Genomic DNA, 18,560 nt, shown 5'->3' with positions numbered 1-18,560 from the left:
TGATGGATGACCAAATGAACAATGAAATCTGTTAGATCTTAAGTTACAACAGATGCATACAACCTTAAAATATATATATATATATATATATATATATATATATATATATATATATATATATATATTATCCCCTTCTGAAGGAAGTGACATCAAAAGTGCTATATATTTTCCTGGTTTAGAGAGAAGATGTGTAAAAATGAATGTTGATCAAAAGCAATATTTATTTTGTATGTATGTATATATTTTATCTATACATTATCTCTTCATGTGAATTGTCTGTTTAAAAAAAAAATAACTACAATCAAGCTGAACTGTAGCTGAGAAATATATCCAATTTATATGGCTTCTGAAATGCATTTCATCAGCAACAGCAACACGTGCATTTCTGCTGATCGTTGCACTTTCCTTGACTTTATTGTTCCATTGCCCCTAATAAATATGGATGCACTAGAGTGCATATGTCAGTGTTTCTTTTTCTAATGTATCTTTGCTGACTCCAGCAGTAGTCTATTTCACCTGAAATTTTATTTGCTAGGAGGTGATTATATAAATATGCAGTAAACTGAATGTGATATAAACCAAAGTAATGTATTAAATAAACAGAAAATAACAAAAACAAACAAACAAAAACACAAAAAAACTAAAAACAAAAACACCCCAGATCAAAGAATTTCTCAAAATCTTTCTATGCAGTATTCAAGTTATAGATGGTAATGCAATGCAGAATATGTTGGCTTTTTTTAATCCCTCTATGGTTTGTATTAAAGACAGTTTTATAAAGATGATGATAGATGAATTAATACTTTCAGTGTCAGAAAAGCAATTCAAAGTCATAGTGTAGCATGCAACTGTGAGATAAACTTGCTTAACTGAATCATGAATAATAATACTTGGTATAATGATTTGGTATTGCAAATAATTGGAGTTAATACTTCCCAATGTAATTTTAGAGGAATATTAATTTAATTTTTTTTAATGGAACTGAGTTTACACTTTTTTTTTTTTTTTTTGCAAACCTAGTAGGGCAGCAAGATACTTAAACAAGTAACTAAAGTATAATATAATAAAGGAGATGAGTGAGCATAGAAAGAAAGGTTCAACTCTACACAAGTGTGGAATGGAAAAAACAGCACTGAGCTGCAATTAGGGCTGCTGAGCTTGAGCTTTATGGTCTGGCAAAGTAAAATAAGTTGAGCTATGTTACTGCTGACAAGCCTGCAAGAACTTCAGCTCAGCATATGTTGCAGTGATGAGAGCTGTGAGGAACTCCTTTGTGGAATTGTTAGAAGCAGGTTTATGCCTGTGCTCCATCCCCATGCTCTTGTTCTTTAAACTTAGACATTGTGCACATTTGTACAAACAGATCCCTGAAATGTCCAAAGGAGTAGATCAGCTCCATGTGAAAAACTCTTACTTGGTTTTTTTTTTGTTTTTTTTTGTTTTGTTTTTTTGCATGCACCATGCCTCACAGGCTGGCTCATCCCATTGTCACCTTTTTCTTCCCACCGGTATGTAGTGTGGTTGCTGTACTATGATAATCTGTGTTCCAGTTCCAGAACTGATTCTGGCCTTTGTGAACCACAATGCAGGGTTTTGGTAGGGCCGCTGCTTTGGGGGATGGAAGTGCAGGAAATTGGGCATCTCATTTACTTCCAAATCTGTGGCCATTTCTGAAAAGTGTTTGAGAGTATTCTATGTAATATATAGCATATAGGCTACTGTGTATGTGTTTATTTGTGCATATATTATATAAGAGCGTGTGAGGAGAGAGTGGAAAAAATTTCAGAGAGGAGGATTTGGGAGGTGTGTTTCTACTCTTTATTTAGTGGAATGAGATTGGTTTCTCTAAAGAACCTTGAGATGTCTGTGATGCCTATAATTTTAGGACACCCAGATTTTTACAACCAATTCCTGCTAGGGAGGCAAGGATGTGTATTAGATAAAGATTTAATATAAGATATTAGATACAAGTATCAGCATACACTGATTGTGAGTTTTAAGAAATACGAGTCGCTCCTTGTGTCTCTAGGTACTTAAATATTAGTTCACTGATAGATGCATTTTCTATGATTTGTTTTGAAGTGTGCTACTGTCAAGCAGTAAATATTCACAGTAATGATGCCTGGTGGATTCAGTTCAATAAACAACTGGACTGAAATTAACTGAGAACTGGAATTGAATACCAAGCATGCTTACACACTGCTACATCTTTATGGCACTTTTCCTTACTGTGCTGTTGGTGAGAAGGCTGAAGAGGGCTGTGACCATATCGTAATTGTTCTGTAAAGGCAAGTACCTACAGGTCACTAGGACTGGATTTCTTCTCCCACCCCCCACTATTATGATTTTAGTGGTAAGCAGCTCTTTGTTTATGTAAAACTGGTGTGAAGTCCTTAATTGGAAGATAATAATGTCTTTGTTTCAAACAGTGCCTGTTTCAAACTGTTACGTTTGTCAATGTTTAATCGGGCTTACCAAGGTTTCTGTGAGGATCTAACTTCTATCAGCTTTTAGTGGGGTTCACTCGAATATTCTTTTTCTGAGTTGAAAAATACACTTTATGTGTAGGTGGAGAAATATGCTAGCTGATTTCTGATATTACACTTCAATTCTTTGCAGAAACACAAGTGAGTACACAGAAGACCAGAGTTTACAGATGTACCCGCATATGTCATTTTATGATCATTATGAAGCCTTAACTGAGCATGCAGAATCTGTGCACTAAATGCTTTCTGTGCAACTCTGTGAAATGTAGAGACCTCTAAATTTGCTGTCGGAACTGAAACAGTAGTAATGTGCTACAAACTGAGCATAAAAGCTGCGGCTCAATCTTATTCATAATGCACAGCTAATTGATGGGTTTGAGAATAGAAAGTGCAGGTTTTCTTCTCAGGAGAGCTAAAGGCTGAGCTGCAGTTCAAGCACATAAAATGCAGCTGCCCCGAGTCCTTTTCACAAGTTTTAGCTGACTCACTGTGTGACCTTGAGGAAACCTCTTCTCTTGGCATACTGCATCTGCAAGGGAGAAGTAGTAGCTGTTACCTCGAGTGGGTATTCTTGGATATAGGAAACTGCAGATTTGATGAGAATGCTCTGTTTTAGATGTTTTACCAGCACTACAATAAGCACTGTGTGTTAGTAATGAAGAAAGCCTGAATGCATTTTAAGGGGTAAAGAGAGAACTGGGAATGATAACTGAATGACTATATCTTTGATTTTCTTGTTGTTTTTTTTTTTTTTTTTGACCATGTGCTAGTTGATCCAGCAAGACTAATTCAAAGCTAGTAAGAGGGCAGTGTCTTAAAGGGGGAGAAAAAAAAAAAAAAAAAAAAGGAAAAGTAGTGCTGAAATTAATGGTAGGTGCATTAACAAATATCTCCCAGCTTAACGTTATTTCTAATTGGACTAGGTATGCATTTTCTTCTTATTAAAATACAATTTATGGAATTAGAAGGCATAGTACTATAGTAGACTATATAATGAGACTTCAACATCTTAACCTTTTGATAGATAATTTTAGCCTGCTCAGGTGGAAAATGTTCTAACTTGCCAAAGTCTTCAACCTTATTCAGATAGCTTCTGTTTTCCCTCCTTTGAATTAGCTGTACAGAAAAATACTGAAATAAAAGAACATGTAAGAAGAGCAGCTGCTGAGGTTAGGAATTTTTTTTATCTGAAATTAGTGGAAAAGTGGCACATCGTGTTCGGATCCTACCATCCGTTTGTTATGTTGTGAAGCAGAGACTTATGCTTTACCAGTTCTTCGCATAATATACACTTCTAGCTGCACAAAGATAGCAAAGCTCTTGGCTTTTGTTTTGATTGGAATTCTAAGTGTAGTAGTTATGAATTTTCTCTTGCTGAATACGTTGTTTTAAGTTGCTGGGACCTGTAAGGATGGGGCTTCTAAAATAAGGGACTACCATAGGAAAAATTTTTGAGTAGTTTGTTTAAAACCTCTTAAAAATAAAATCCATGCTGCAAGTACCACTGCGTAGATTTCCTACTAGTATGCAATGGAATTTAAGTGGAATGATATTATTTGAAGCAAGACTCACGTTTGTCTGTTTCAAAACTCCTCCTAAAACATGCTGATGTGAAATATTCTTACTTGACTTTGCTCAATTACATTAAATGAGTAAATCCTAGCCTTTGCATAGAGGCTTTCAGGGTTAAGGTATGAGAATCAGATTCCAAGTCATTCAGACTTAGAAACTCCCTTCTTTTTGTAAAGGGCCATCAACATATATGTGCTCACATGTTTATAAATGCTAAATGAATGTCATACATATTTATGTACTAAATGAACTGCTGAGGGTAAACAGCAAATATATGAGAGAAGACTGAGACCTGAATAACCTGATACATTTTGCATTACATTTAAGTAAATACTAGGGCCTGAGGAGCATATATGGGAAAAACAGGAGTTGTTTCTGGAGAGGAAAATCTTTCCTTTTCCATTGTGGAAGGACTTCATGATGAAAGGACATAATTTCCTTATGAGTGACCTATATATGAATGAGGAATACTTGTTCAGGCTTATAGACAGCAATTCTGTAAGAGCTGAAATAGTGAAGAGGAAAGTCAGTACATTAATAAGCTCTTTTCCAGGGATAATCTAATTGGCAGTCTTGCATCAGCAATCTCATTCACTTTGCTAAAGTCATACTAAATGCTGTGCGTAGGAGTGGGAAACAAAAATAGTCTTGTAAACCTTCATTGCTCTAGACAATGACTTTGAGTCAGTTGTGTAATAGCAAGACAAAATAGCTTCAATTGCCAGGTCATTTCAGGGCACGGAAAGTGAACAAAGCATCCCGAAGCTGATCTGGAAGCAAGATTCCATTAGAGGGCAATGCCTGGAAAAATCCCCCATGACCATAGAATGATAGAATATCCTGAGCTGGAAGGGATCCACAAAGATCATTGAATACAACTGCTGGTGCCACAAAGGACACCCCCAAAATCAAGCCATGCTTTAAAATTAATGCAGTTGGTGATTGTCCAGCCCTCTAATTTGCTGAGATCTCTCTGCAAGGCCTATTGATTCTTCAGGAAGTCAAAGGTTTCTTTCAATTTTGTGTTGTTTGCGAACTTTATTAATTTGTGTTTGAGTCCTGTGTCCAGATCATTTAGGAAAACATACGGAAGAACTGACTCTACAAATAGAGCCCCGGTGAACCTCATTAGTGACTGGGCAGCAGCTTGATGTAACCCCATTTATGCTAACCCTTTGAGTCTGACCCATCAGCTGGCTGTTCACCCATAATATTTTGTACTTGTCTGGCTGTAAACGGGATATTCTGTCTTGTAGGATACTGTGGTCAATTCAGTAGGCAACCTTGTCATAAAAAGAAGTCAAGTTAGTTAAACTAGACTTTCCCCTCATTATCTGGTATTGACTGTGACCAATGCCTACAATTTGGAAAGACTGATGTAAATTTCATATGAAAGCACTGTTGCATGATGTGCAGCCTATGAGCCATTGTTTGTTCCTCCATCTGGGAACTGTCACAGTTATCTCAAATATGATGATATCAAACAAAGCAGAAATTGTCATTCTGTCCACGCCTCTTAAGATCTAAGTTTGTCCCCTATAAGAAGTGTGGTTATGGTGTTTGCACATCTGACTGGATGTTTATCATGGTAATGATTATATTAAATACCATTTTCTGTCTGTTTTTGGTGCAGTAAGTACTGAAGGCTTCACATTGTTCTGATTGTTATGCGGTGTATTAAGGGGAGACTGAATGGATAAATTAGAGAGCAATTGGTGTATATTCTACACAAGCACTTGTTATTGGCATGTTCTCAGTGCTGACATGCTAAGTCCCATTCGTGACTAGAAATCTAAGATTGGTGGCTGAGAAGATGCAATCTTCTTGAGTATAACTTGTATCTAGGCAATTATTTGTCCTACTGGTAGATAATCAAATTTAATGTTATGGATGTGAAGTTTTAGACTAGGAAGCAAGGTACTATAGTAAAATGAAATGTGTTTTTAGAAGTGTGCTTTTTTTAATACTTGAACACTCAATTACAAGATCTCGCCTTCCCTGTCAGCCCTGTCAGTTGATTAGAGTAACTTCTTAGAAAACAACTGAAAGTTAATGTAAATTCCCATTATGAAGAATTTGCCAAGCAAAACTTACAGCAGCTACTGGGGGCACACAGATATGCTTGGCACTATATTCCCACATGGCAAAGGAATAGCTTTATTGCCATATAAGGCTTGTTTCTGTTGTTGTTTAGCATGCTTTACTTGTTTTTAAACTCCAAAAGCCTTTTTCAAAAAAAGCAACAACAACAAAAGGGTCTACCGAGTGCTTCTGAAATATTCGGGTGAAATACTTTCCTCTTACCACAGAGTAAGAATGTTATTGTTGTTCATCTTGTCTTTCTGCTCTGAAGGATAGAGTTAGCCCTTGCTTGTGACTGAAAGACAGATGAATGTGGTCAGTTTTAAGAGAGAATGCTACTGAGAATGAAATCATAATGTGTTACAAGCCAGATTTTTACTGAAGATTCCATATATTTCAATTTGTCAATTTAGAAAAGGGCTAAAGATACCAAAGATAATTTCTTAACTATTTGGGAAGTGTTGACAGATTTGCAAGTCATTGCCACATTAACAGAAATAAAACCTTCATTCTTGTAACACTGAACTTTTGTCTGGAAAGCCATTATATAACAAAGCACGTAATTCAATCAACTTTGCTTATTTATTCTGTACTGCCCTAACTACAGGATATGAGTGAGTTATTACATTGAATGAAATTACTCATTTATCAAACATCAGTTCACCTATCAAATTATTTCTATAATAGCTTTAGTTCTTTGAGGATTTTTTTTGAATGCATGATATACTTGGAATTCAGAATGAAGCTGAATAAGTATCATTTATGTGCTGTTTGTTTGTGGATTTATAAATAGCTTTTCCAAAGAATCGGCATCCCTCTCCTCTTTACCATTCTCCCCTACCAACCCCAATTAGAAGTAGATTTAGCTTAGCAGTTACTGGAAATGGGAAATTAAGTATCCAATTAACTTATTTTTGTATTACAATATCTTTTGAGAAACTCTGGGAAGATTACTTAAGGATTATTGGGTTGTAGGTTTCCAGTGGTTGCTGGTAATTTATTATGAAAAACATTCTGATGATATCTAGTGAGAGACATAATTAAATATGTTTCAAGTCTGCAATATTTTCTGCAAGACTTATTTCCAATTATTCTTGTTTTCATCTTGCTGATGTGCTGTGCCACTGAAATGTCTACTTTTAAAAAGGGTGTGTGACATTACTATTCTATTTTTATTACATATGCTGTTAATAAAGCAAATTGAAATTACATGTCCTAGATCTACGTTCATCCATATAAAAGCTTCTGTAAATACTGTACCCTCCATACAGGGAGAACTCCTGGTCAAGAGTTAGGATACTTTTCATTTCTAAACTACCTGGAGAATTTAAACACAACTGCTGTTAAATGAACAAGTTTTTACAATGTAAGAACTTCTTTAAAAGAATTAGTATTGTGGAATGAATAGATCTGCTGAAGTTAGAATACTTGTTAAAATGTAGAAAACTCACCAGCGTAATTTTGAATTTGAAGATTTGTGGGTTTTTTTTGAGTCTAGAGATTTGCACAGTGACCATTTAGCTCTTGCTGACTTCTATCTCTGTTGCTTTCTTGCTGGGCTGGTTACTGTGTTTTGGTAATTTCTTGCTCTCTTAGATGTTTTCTGTATTCACAACATTAACAGGTGAGTACTCCTCTTTCCCTTTAAATCACGTGTGTTCAAATTAGCTGCTGTAAGGCTAGAGGAAAACAACAAAATATTGTTCTATGTGTAATGACTATTGAAATACTTAGAAACAGGACAACTCTTAATAATGAAGATAGGGTCAAATCAGTTGTATCTGACATCATAAAAATCCAGGTTCTTGGGCCCCCTCTCCCCTAAGGAAGCTTAGGTGTTCTAGAAACCAAGTAACCAACGCTTTTCAAGCCTCCTGTGCTACTTAAAGATGCTGACTAAGCTGTTTCAGCACTTTGATCTCCTGCCATGGTCTGACCCTCATTCTACCATCCCTTTTAAAAGCATTCTCTCACAAAAGAGAATTTGGCCCTAAGGAAATACGCATGAGGGATTTTTGGTGTGTTTTTTTTTTTTTTTTTTCCATTAGACCCTGCCTAGATGATTGTCCTTGTTGAACAAATAAGTTCTTAGTTATTCTCTCAGGATTTCGTGTTTACTGGATTAACAACAGCATTGACTCAAAGCCTGTAACAAACCACTTGAGCTGAGTGGAAATATTCCAAAGCAAAGGGAATTTGCTAGGAGTTAGTATTCTGGGGACAGTTACCATTGGAGGCAAGCCTGATATATTCTGTGTGAAGTGCAACTTTTTGTGAAGGCTTGAACCAAGCACAAGACAACAAGCCTGTCACATTTCAGTACTGTTCAGGCATGGCATCCTGCCTGCCTTGCAGCTCCCAGCCGAAGGCCCTGGACTTTGCTGGGTTCTACATCACTTGCGGCAGCCCTATGCTCTGGAGAGCTAGATGCCTGCATTAGACACTATAGAAATTTGTTTTCCTTGTCTGAATCCTGTTTAGTCAATCATAGACTTATGCTTTAGCATAAAGGGTTTACTGTGAAAGGGCTTAATGCTTAGGAGACTCTATTCTATTTTCTTTACAGAGCTTAACTAAAGGTATTGTCATGCTTCTGGTCAAAATATGTTGACTACTTTCAGTAAAAGTGAAGGGAGACAGTCTCAAGTCTTTGTGCATCTCTTTTTCGTTATTTCAGAGAGGAAATCAGTGTCATTTCTTTCACTGTACAGGACAGACATAGAAAGAAAAATAGTATTTAGGTTTCTGAAATTCATTCTAGTTCTTTGCTGAATAGAATATGATAACAACCTTATGTTGATATATTTTTGGCAGTTACAAAGATCTATGATGATGGCCAGGGTGCATGTGGCAATCCATACACAAGCGTAAGCCTGTAATGCACAGAGGTGATATGTTTTAAAAAATACAATCTCAGTTAACAGTTTGCATTACCCTCTTCTAATTGTTAAGCAGCGTAACAACTTTGTCACTTTGATTGAAGATCAGCTGACAAAGACAATTATGAACTGGACTCTATATATGCTCTGTTAATAGAAAAATGCTACGATTATTACTTTTGCATGCCTTTTCCTTTGCAATTTTGTTATTTTGTGTTACCACTGCATTGCTACAGTTAAAGCTATCGATCAAATCTAATTTGAGTTAAATCTCTTTTGTCTAACAGATAATGTCACCAACGTCGCTCAGAAATCCCTTCGTCCTGGCAAAAAAGAGGATGTGCCAATAGGAGTAGGACTTGCTGTGTGGAAAATCCCAGTACAAACATACTTAACAACTTAGCTCCTGGTGCTGCTCAGACTTAACGTCTTCGACATAAAATCAAACACAACTGTCTCAGTGACTCGTGGACAAGAGAAAGGTACTGTGTATTGCCACCATGTTTGTTGGGTAGGAAAAGAATAAGTCTGAAATAGATTTACACTGTTATCAATTTCTAACAGATAATATCACGTGAAGTTATATTTTTTTGTGTTTGTTGAAATAGAAATTCAACCCAACTGGATTATGCAGTCAGTAAAATAAACCAAACTAATACTAAGTTTCTATCTGCTTAATATGGTTCTAGTGACAAGAAGCCTTTCTGTGTTCACTAAATGCACCCTTTATAGCAATGTTTTTACTCTGTTTTCTGTTAATTTTGAAAGACTTTTTCCCCCTGCAGAATCGTAAGTCTGCAGTACAAAAATGATGCCCAATGTCATACCTTCGTCACCTGCTTGTTAATATGACTGCTGTCTCTATGTCACGTACACCTTGTCACCATTAATAAGGAGGAAAGATTTTGACTAGCTTGGTTTCTGTTGGATGCTAAGCTCCTCTGACAGAATTTCTCATTCTTCTGTTGGCTTTCGTGTGTATATAGTGGGCACAAGTCTGAGTTTTCAGAAAGCAGCTTTATATGCTTTGCATGAGAAGTCAGTGCTTGGGATTGCTTTGAGGTACTGGCTACATACAAGGGGGAGAGATATCAGTTTCCTCCTATTGGTTAACTTATGGAAAGGATAAATACTAAAAGGACTGGATAACGCCCATTCCATGTAACTGTTCTGACCAAAGCAAAATGACAGTGAATCCTATGAATGATACAAAACATCTCTCTAGACAAAAATATATTATCAAGATTTGTCAAAAAAAAATTGTCTTGCAGAAAAAAAAGGAAAGCAGCAGTAACCCTGGCAGATGTTTTGCAGTTTGCATTTGGAAATTGTTGCTTTTCTGCTGTTCATCATATCTGATGTATTTTATATATTAATGCAGTGCATAGTGGAAAAATGCCTTCTGATGGAAGGGTTAACTATGATCTGAAATACGAAGAATGCAATGGGAAATGACAGCTCTGCAGTGTCATATAATCATTACGGGAATCTTCCTGAAGAAGGAAGAACCAACTTTTTTTTTTTTTTTTTTTGTTAAAGTACAGAACATGCCTTAGGGGCCCCTCTGGGTAGTATTGGATTGTCTTTTGTGATGCTCTAGTACAGCTAATAGTTCATTAGTATCTTTTACTTTAATGCTTGAGAGATGTTCCTTATAACATAGTCATTATAAAGCAGTATAAAAAGAGTGGGGAAAAAACCAAGTCTAAAATAATTTGGCGTTCATTGAAATAATTCTCTTTTAGTAAAGAGAAGAATTAACTGTGTGTTTTGGGTCCTACAGATAACTAATTGTTTGTCTGTAATTGAGAGGACAGCTCAACATTTACCTCTGATCAAGTTTAATTCTTTATGGTGACTTGCAGGAGGAGATTCAATGGCAGATATGAAGGTGATTTGTTCAGATGTACCTGACTAATAATACAAGAGCTGCTGGGTGTTGGTGACATGGCAGTAGAGGTTGAAGCTTCTTGCCAATTACATTTTATTGCTGTGTTCAAGATGTGTCACTCAGCAGGTAAAGTGATATTCACTGCTGTTTGGATAGAGAAAGTGTTTCAAATTTCCTGCAATCTGAACAAACTATCAACTCTACATTGCAGCTACATCACAATGCAGCTGAAGGTTTGAACTTCCAGATTGAGGCCAGAGAATAAGGCAACCTTTCTCTTGCAATACAATGCCAGGCCCTATGCCAGTTTGAAGACCATGGAGCACGTTGTTGATCGTGGCTGAATGCAGCCACCATATACTCTAGATGTGGAGCCTTCTGACTTCTGCCTGTTTGGACCAATGAAAGATGGATGTGTAGGCAACATTTTCTTATAGCAATAATGCTGTCACAGCAGCAGTGAAACAGTGGGTCACCTCTGCTGGTGCAGATTTATTTTTTTTTTTTTAAAGCATGCCATGTAGGCTCTTGTTCATCGCTGGTGGAAATGCTTTGAAAAATAGCATTTTGTCACTGAGAACTCATTCTATCAAATAGAATTGTTGTATTCTTTACATCTGTTGTAGTTTCCACAGAAATAAATCTGAAATATTACTTTCAGAGTGATCTATGCAACAAAAAGAAGATAGTGCTGATTTTGAAAAGAATGAAAGTACTGAATACTATAGCTCCATTTCCCAATTAATTTTGATTTTTAAATCTTTAAAACAGTTTAAAAAATGTTCTCTTATCCTCAAGTCTATCAGCTCCTCTATATCTAAATAGATGAACATGGATGAGAAGCTGGACTTGAGCCAGCAGTGTGCACTTGCAGCCCAAAAGGCCAACTGTGTTCTGGGCTGCACTAAAAAAAAAAGGGGTGGCCAGCAGGAAGAGGAAGCTGATTGTCCCCCTCCACTCGGCTCTTGTAAGGCCCCATCTGGAGTACTGCATCCAGGCTTGTGGCCCCCAATACAGGAAGGACGTGGAGCTCTTGGAGTGGGTCCAGAGGAGGGCCACTAAGATGAACAGAGGGCTGGAGCACCTCTCCTGTGAGGGAAAAGTTGAGGGAACTGGGATTGTTTAGCTTGGAGAAGAGGAGGAGACCTCATTGTGGCCTTCCAGTAATTGAAACGAGCATATGACTAGGAAGGAGAACAGCTGTTTACTAGAATGGATAGTGATAGGACAAGGGGGAATGGTTTTAAACTGAGATGGAGAGGTTTGGGTAAGATATTAGGAGGAAGTTTTTCACTCAGAGGGTGGTGATGCACTGGAACAGGTTGCCCAAGGAGGTTGTGGATGCCCCATCCCTGGAGGCATTCAAGGCCAGGCTGGATGTGGCTCTGGGCAGCTGGTCTGGTGGTTGCCAACCCTGCACATAAGCAGGGGGGTTGAAACTAGGTGATCATTGTGGTCCTTTTCGACCCAGACCATTCTATGATTGGATTAACAAATTGATTTAGATTGATTTATTTAACAGACTCTGCAAAATGCTCAAGATACGAGAAAGTCTTTGATACCTAATTCTGAAAGTGATTGCTTCATCTACTGATTATCTATGAGGAAACATCACATTTCCAGGTGAACTACTTCAGGAAATTGTCAGCATAGGAGTTTCATCTTTTGGATTACTTATGCAGTTGTGCTCAGTGCTAGAGGGGTGGAAAAAGGCAAAAATTTCCCTACCTGGCCCCTAGTCTTTATTTGATTACTCTTATTTCTTGCATATCAATGTACTATTAATTTGACTGCACTGTTTCTGATACTTCCAAACTATCTCCCCAGAATGACCATGTAAACACAGACATGTTTATGCAGGAACAGGATTGCAAAGGAAGTTGTTACATCATGCTGCTATGCGTGGGTTCATTTCTTTAAATAAGAAAAACTGTGCATGAAAATATAGGATTGCTGCAATGTACTGGGTATAGGGCCAGGTGTATTTGTGTTTTAAATATCTTTTTCTTTGTATTGTTGACTGACAGATCATGAAATCTGACATAATTTCTTCCAATTATGCTTTAACTGATATAACTTCATATTGATAGATTACTCATATTTCCTTTTATTTTTTTTGAAGAGCCTCTGAGCAATCTATATGTGCTGAATAATCCTCTACACAAATGTTTCCTGTTTTATGACCATAGATCCATTACTATTCAAAGAGCAAAACAAAACAAAACAAAACAAAAACAAACCCAACCAACAAACAAAAAAAACTACAGTAACATGTATCTAGATGGTTTCTCTTACTTGTGAACTTTCAACTGTTCTGAAAAGGTGCTACACTGGGGAAGCTGATAGCTCTTCAGCTGCTGGCAGAATTCCCACATGCATTTTACAGTTAGATAAGTATGTGGCTGCTAATGGTCTTATTAAGATAAGAAAGGTCATGTTTTGCTTAGCCAAAAATACTTGTCTATATTTTGAATGCTTGCAAGAGATGCTAAAAAGAAAACTAAACAAACTTTTCCGATACTGTAGAAAGGTCTTTAATTTCTTTAGGACTCGCTGTTGGTTATTGAGAAAACAGATCTTCAGTGTATTATGAACATACTTGTCAATTCATATGTTTATGTGAATGGAAAAAGAAGGTATGAACCCTGAGAAACTTGTAATGTGGTGTACCTTTAATAAGTAGTACCGAGAACAAGAAGTTGGGAGATTTGACATCTCCAGAATACCGTCCTTGTAATAATGTGTTGTAATACTGTGCTTCTCTTGATAAATATGGTCTCTGCTGAAATTGGTTGACTGTCTTTGAGTGCTTCTTTCTGTGTCTTTGGTGTTGTTTTGTCTATTTGCTTTTGTTTTTTGTTGTTTTTCTAGCTCTTCAACTGATTTGTTGGAAACTGTAGAAATTGTGAGCAGTGCAATATGAATACTTGGACAACGTGGTTTAATTATGGCAACATATATTAAAAATTGTTATACAAAAGCATGCAGTAGTATAAATGCTGTTTTTAAGAAGATAGTCTTGAAAGACTATTATCTCGCCAGTTCTGGACAGAAACCACATACACGCAAAATATAAATATCCATATGTATATTGAAAATATTATGTTAATATTTTTTACGTGTAATCTTAAGGAAAAAAGTATTTTAAAATCTTGTTTTTCTATATTATAATCAACCTGGACAACAGTACTTGATTTCAGGCTGTTCCTCAATTAGTCAGTACTGCATTTCTATTGTTTTGACAATAGTATCAGATTTTTAACTCAGTGAGGCTTTTCTCCTTTCCTATCTTGTGTGATCATCTTGTACATCATGTATTTTTATTAAATTTGGAATCACTGTGAAAAATGCGACATACTGAAACGCTTCTATCTCAGTTTGTTCACCTTGTATTTAATGAGAACTGTGTGCGAAAACCTCAACTTGAGCACTAACTAGGAAATCTACCTTAAATTCCTTTGAAAATGACCTTCAGACATGAATTTGATTCACTGATAACATATTGATAAATACATGATTCAAAAAATGTATTACTAGTACTTCTGCTTGGTTATAGCAATGAAAAGAAATGAGGAAAGCAAAATATGGGGAAGAATGAATGTGTCATAAGATCATATGTGTGAGTACAGAAACTGAATTGAGTAAAGCTGAATGTGAACCTAGCAATACCAGCTGACAAACACAAAACATTATAATGCAGAAAAGGTCATTCCAGAGAATGAGCTCTCCTTAGTCTGGATGGAACTGATTAACATAACTATACTTCATAATTGCAAAACTGACCTGCAAAATTTGGATTTGATTTAAAAAAAAAAAAAAAAAAAAAAAAATTGCTTATTCCTCCAAGACTGACTTGTAGATACCGTATTAAAGCAGGCTACTAGATGGTATCACTTTAAGAAATTCTCTTAAGCTCTGTTTTAATCAATTTTAAGAGTGATTTCATGTTGAAGAAATAAATCTTCTCCACCATGAAGTTTGTAACTTATCTCACTGATTGAATCTCTGAAATCCTCTTTACTTGAATTGTTTTTAGATGTTAACCACTACTTATAAATTATAACCAAACTGAGAAACCAATGTCTTTAAACATTTATTGTGTAGGAAAAAAAGTGTGGTATGGAAACAAGCAGCTCTGTTACAGATTTATCAGATACTTATCATTACTGTCTCCTGAAGACAGTAATTCCCCCTTCTCTATCTTCCCTCTTCCCTGAGGACAGAAACAGTTCATCCTCCAGGAAGAATCCACCTATAGTTTAGGAAATGAAGTGTTAGACTCTGTTAAAGAATGTGGCAGAATGCTACATCTAAGAGGAATCTGTATGGAGTCAGAATGATAGAATCTGTAGGTGTGCTCTGAAGTCAGGACCATCGAGGATGCATGTCTGTTTCATCTTGCAGGTGAATTAGATGGAAGGTGTTGAGGGATGGGGGGGGATCAACATTAATTAAGTCATTCGAGTAGGGTCAAAAAAGAACACTTGAAGCTCAAAAGTAAGAAGCACTAGGGCTCGCACACCATGTAGGTATGATGTACAGGTGAGGAGAGGCAAGAAAAGCAGACTTTGAGTGCTAGAATGACTTGAGAGCTGTGTGAAAACTGCAGAGATGGAAAAGAAATGAGAGAGATTCTAATGGCTGGGACAAGAGCCAGGAAGGGCTGGTGTAATCAGGTTAGTCAGCAACCCTGAACTGTACTTCACACTTGATAAATGTCTCTGCTAAAGTGCTGCTAGTCTAAGTGCTGCTCATTGCAACTAAACCCAAAGTGCAAGTTTTGCGGAGGGAAGGAAATTCTTTCTCAGTCATGTTAAATTTGGCTTAAAATTAAAAATAAATAAATAAAAAAAATGCACAGGGGAGATGGATGAGGGACTATATTGAAGTGTAAGTTACGAATTTCCAATTATAGCAGAGATATTCCTCTTGCTTCATTTGGGAAAGTTTATTTTGTTTATTGAAAAATACTTTATCACTTTGGTTGTTTTGGGCAAGAAGTAGGAAAGAGATACAAAAATATAATAGTATTTTATAGCAATTTTGAGAGTCATGTTATTCTTTCACTTTTGGGATCAGTTGCACTTTTATTCCATCAGCTCAACTGTGACAGTTTAATATTTCTGTGCTTATCAGGAAACTGATGAAAGCAGACTTCCTATCTTTCTCAAGTAGAAGAACATGTGTTAAACTGCTTGCAAGAGTGCAATTGTAGCAATTTTCTGTGCAGAAATAATTTGTCTTTACATTTAGAAATTTAGAAATGAATGACTTCTTAGGGTAAATGGAAATCAGTTGGAAGAGGGGAAGCAAGGAAAAGCACTAACTAGTGCTGCTAGAGGCATGAGAACAACTTATAGATGTGCTGGGTGTTATCAGAACCCAGGAAAAAAGAGAAATTGGATAGTAGATGGGAGGTGGAGTATTTGGGCATTTTTATTAGCTTCTGAAGACTAATCTAAGATTTAAATGTGGATCTAAGTATTTACTGCTTAAAAACCTCCATATGTCAAAGGAAATATCCTCTAATTTCCTGTCTTTGGTCCCATTTATGAAGTATTAGTGAAAATTTTTGATTTGATACTTCCAGATTTTTATTGCTTAACAGAAATGTAAATGTGTGTAGCATTGGTATTTTGATTGATGTTCCCTAGAGGGAATGAATGTGGTCAGATCTAGTTTTCACATTGTTCACTGAAACAGGCAACATTTCAGCATGGAATGGGAATACACGCAGGCAACAAGTAAGCCTTGATCTTTGTGCAACTCAGCTTTTTGTTTTCTCTTTTTTCTTTCTCTTCTGATACATATTTCCTTTCTTTTGTGGCTGAGAACTGGTGGTTGTAAGGTAAAGAGTTGAGGGAGTAATAGACAAACAGCAAATAGGACTGTTATTTGGGCTAGTGATAAGTGGGTTCTACTAAGACTATTTCCCTTTGTTTTCCTTTACTGATATCTCATTTGATGTCTCCTTTGGATCTCCTTTGGCAAGCTCTGTTCTGTAAGGGTGTTCCCAATGCACCCTCCCCACCCCTTTTTTTTTTTTTTTTTTTTTCTTTCCTGCTCTGGAAACTGTTAAAGTCTTGCTAGAATAACTGCAGTTTAGGATGTGGAAAAACTGCATTGCTACTACTAGAGCTGTGCCAAGCTTAACTTCAAAGCAAAGTCTTATTCTGTGGTTCAGCCTGAGGAGATGATGAGGCCATACTTATTTCCCCGTTGCTTCATAAAGTCTTCAATAAGACTGACTAAGCATGCCTACAAAATTACTGTTGGTGCACTAATGTTTTAGGCCTCTCCTCAGTATCTCTTCGAGGGCATGAGGTGGGGTGAGTGACAGAACAGAATACTAAGATCGGTACATAGCACAAATTATATAAATATATTATTCCACAACTCGGCACGAAGTTTCATTTACTATTGCATCCTACTTGCGTGGCAATGAAACTTCAGTAAAAACTTTGTCCATAGCCAGGGATGATTACAGAAGCAGATTGGAGAAGGAGGTTTTATTAAGACTCCAAAAACATGAAGGTTTTTCCTTTATTTACACCAGCTTCTGTAAACTTTAGTTGGCTTATCTAGGCCTTTGTTTTAAGTAAAATGCTGTGCTGTCTTTATGGTCAGCTCTGTGAGTCAATATGCTGAAGTAAGAATTTGCTTTCACAGTACCTGAAAAAAAGTTTCTTAGGTAAAAAGGGAAAAAAAGACTTTCTCAGAGTGAATAAAAAATCATTTTTTTAATCCCCCTCAATAGATATAAGAGGCTAGCTATGATAGCAGTCAGCAGCTGAAGATACACTAGTAGCAATGCTGTACCTGCAGAACTTGAAGTTAGATGTTCAGATTTCTAGATAAATTTAAATCCTGTGTGAAAATAACCTCTATTCCATATCCGACCATTCTTACAGATCCAGGGAGCTTTATTTCTGCATATGTATTTCTGAGCGTTGATTAAATTCTGCACTTCAAAATACATTTTGGACAGTGGCTGACTGCAGAATAATTTTGGTTTTTGGTTTTGTATGTTTGATTTTTAAGCCATCTTATGGCTGATTTGTCTTTTGTGTTTGTTTCTTAACATTGAGGGATGCTGTCCTTAACATTTTAATTCTGACATATAGAAAATACTTCTGTCCAGATATGCAAGTACTCATGAACAGCACATTCAGTTCCGAGTATTCTCTTTGCACGTCTGGGGAGCGCCTTGCCAACCACTGTCCCAAGCGGCCTGGTCTGAATCAAAAGCACTGGCAGTCAGCAGAAGGATGTCTTATTGGCAGTCTTTTCACTATAGTGAAGCTTGCAGTTTGTGGATATTGGAAGATGGTTATACAAAGAAAGTCTTCAGCTCACAAAGTTCCTCTGCTGTGCTTTTCTTATGCTGTGTCATGCTTGTCCCTGTGCAGATGAAACTGAATAAGAAATGAGAGTCTGTCTTTGAGCTCTTACTGTATTAGCCTCTAGCTGTGCATTTTGCTGGCTGCAATTTTAAGCTACTGTGCTGCTCTCTTAGGGAACGGAGAGGAAAAGGGAAGAAACTAACATCTAGCTGAAATAGTCCTTGTAAATACTTAATCCTAGCTGATGCAGTTGCATCGGCCTGCAGTCCAGAGCCTGAAGCTCTGTTCACTCCAATGAACAGTCACT

General features: G+C 36.7%; 1 protein-coding gene across 6 annotated transcripts in view; it reads left to right on the top strand.

The window, feature by feature from the left end:
• JAKMIP1 (janus kinase and microtubule interacting protein 1) overlaps window positions 1-18,560 on the top strand; it is a 126,459-nt gene that overhangs the window by 32,305 nt on the left and 75,594 nt on the right. For all 6 annotated transcript variants that reach the window (XM_085223496.1, XM_085223501.1, XM_085223499.1 and 3 more), the window contains exon 2: window positions 9,307-9,501. The gene's annotated coding sequence lies outside the window, so the exon portion shown is untranslated. The remainder of the gene's footprint in view (window positions 1-9,306; window positions 9,502-18,560) is intronic.

The sequence above is a fragment of the Meleagris gallopavo genome, chromosome 4 (assembly GCF_905368555.1).
Source record: "Meleagris gallopavo chromosome 4, MGAL_WU_HG_1.1, whole genome shotgun sequence".
NCBI lineage: Eukaryota > Metazoa > Chordata > Aves > Galliformes > Phasianidae > Meleagris > Meleagris gallopavo.
This window is presented reverse-complemented; position numbering and strand designations above follow the sequence as displayed.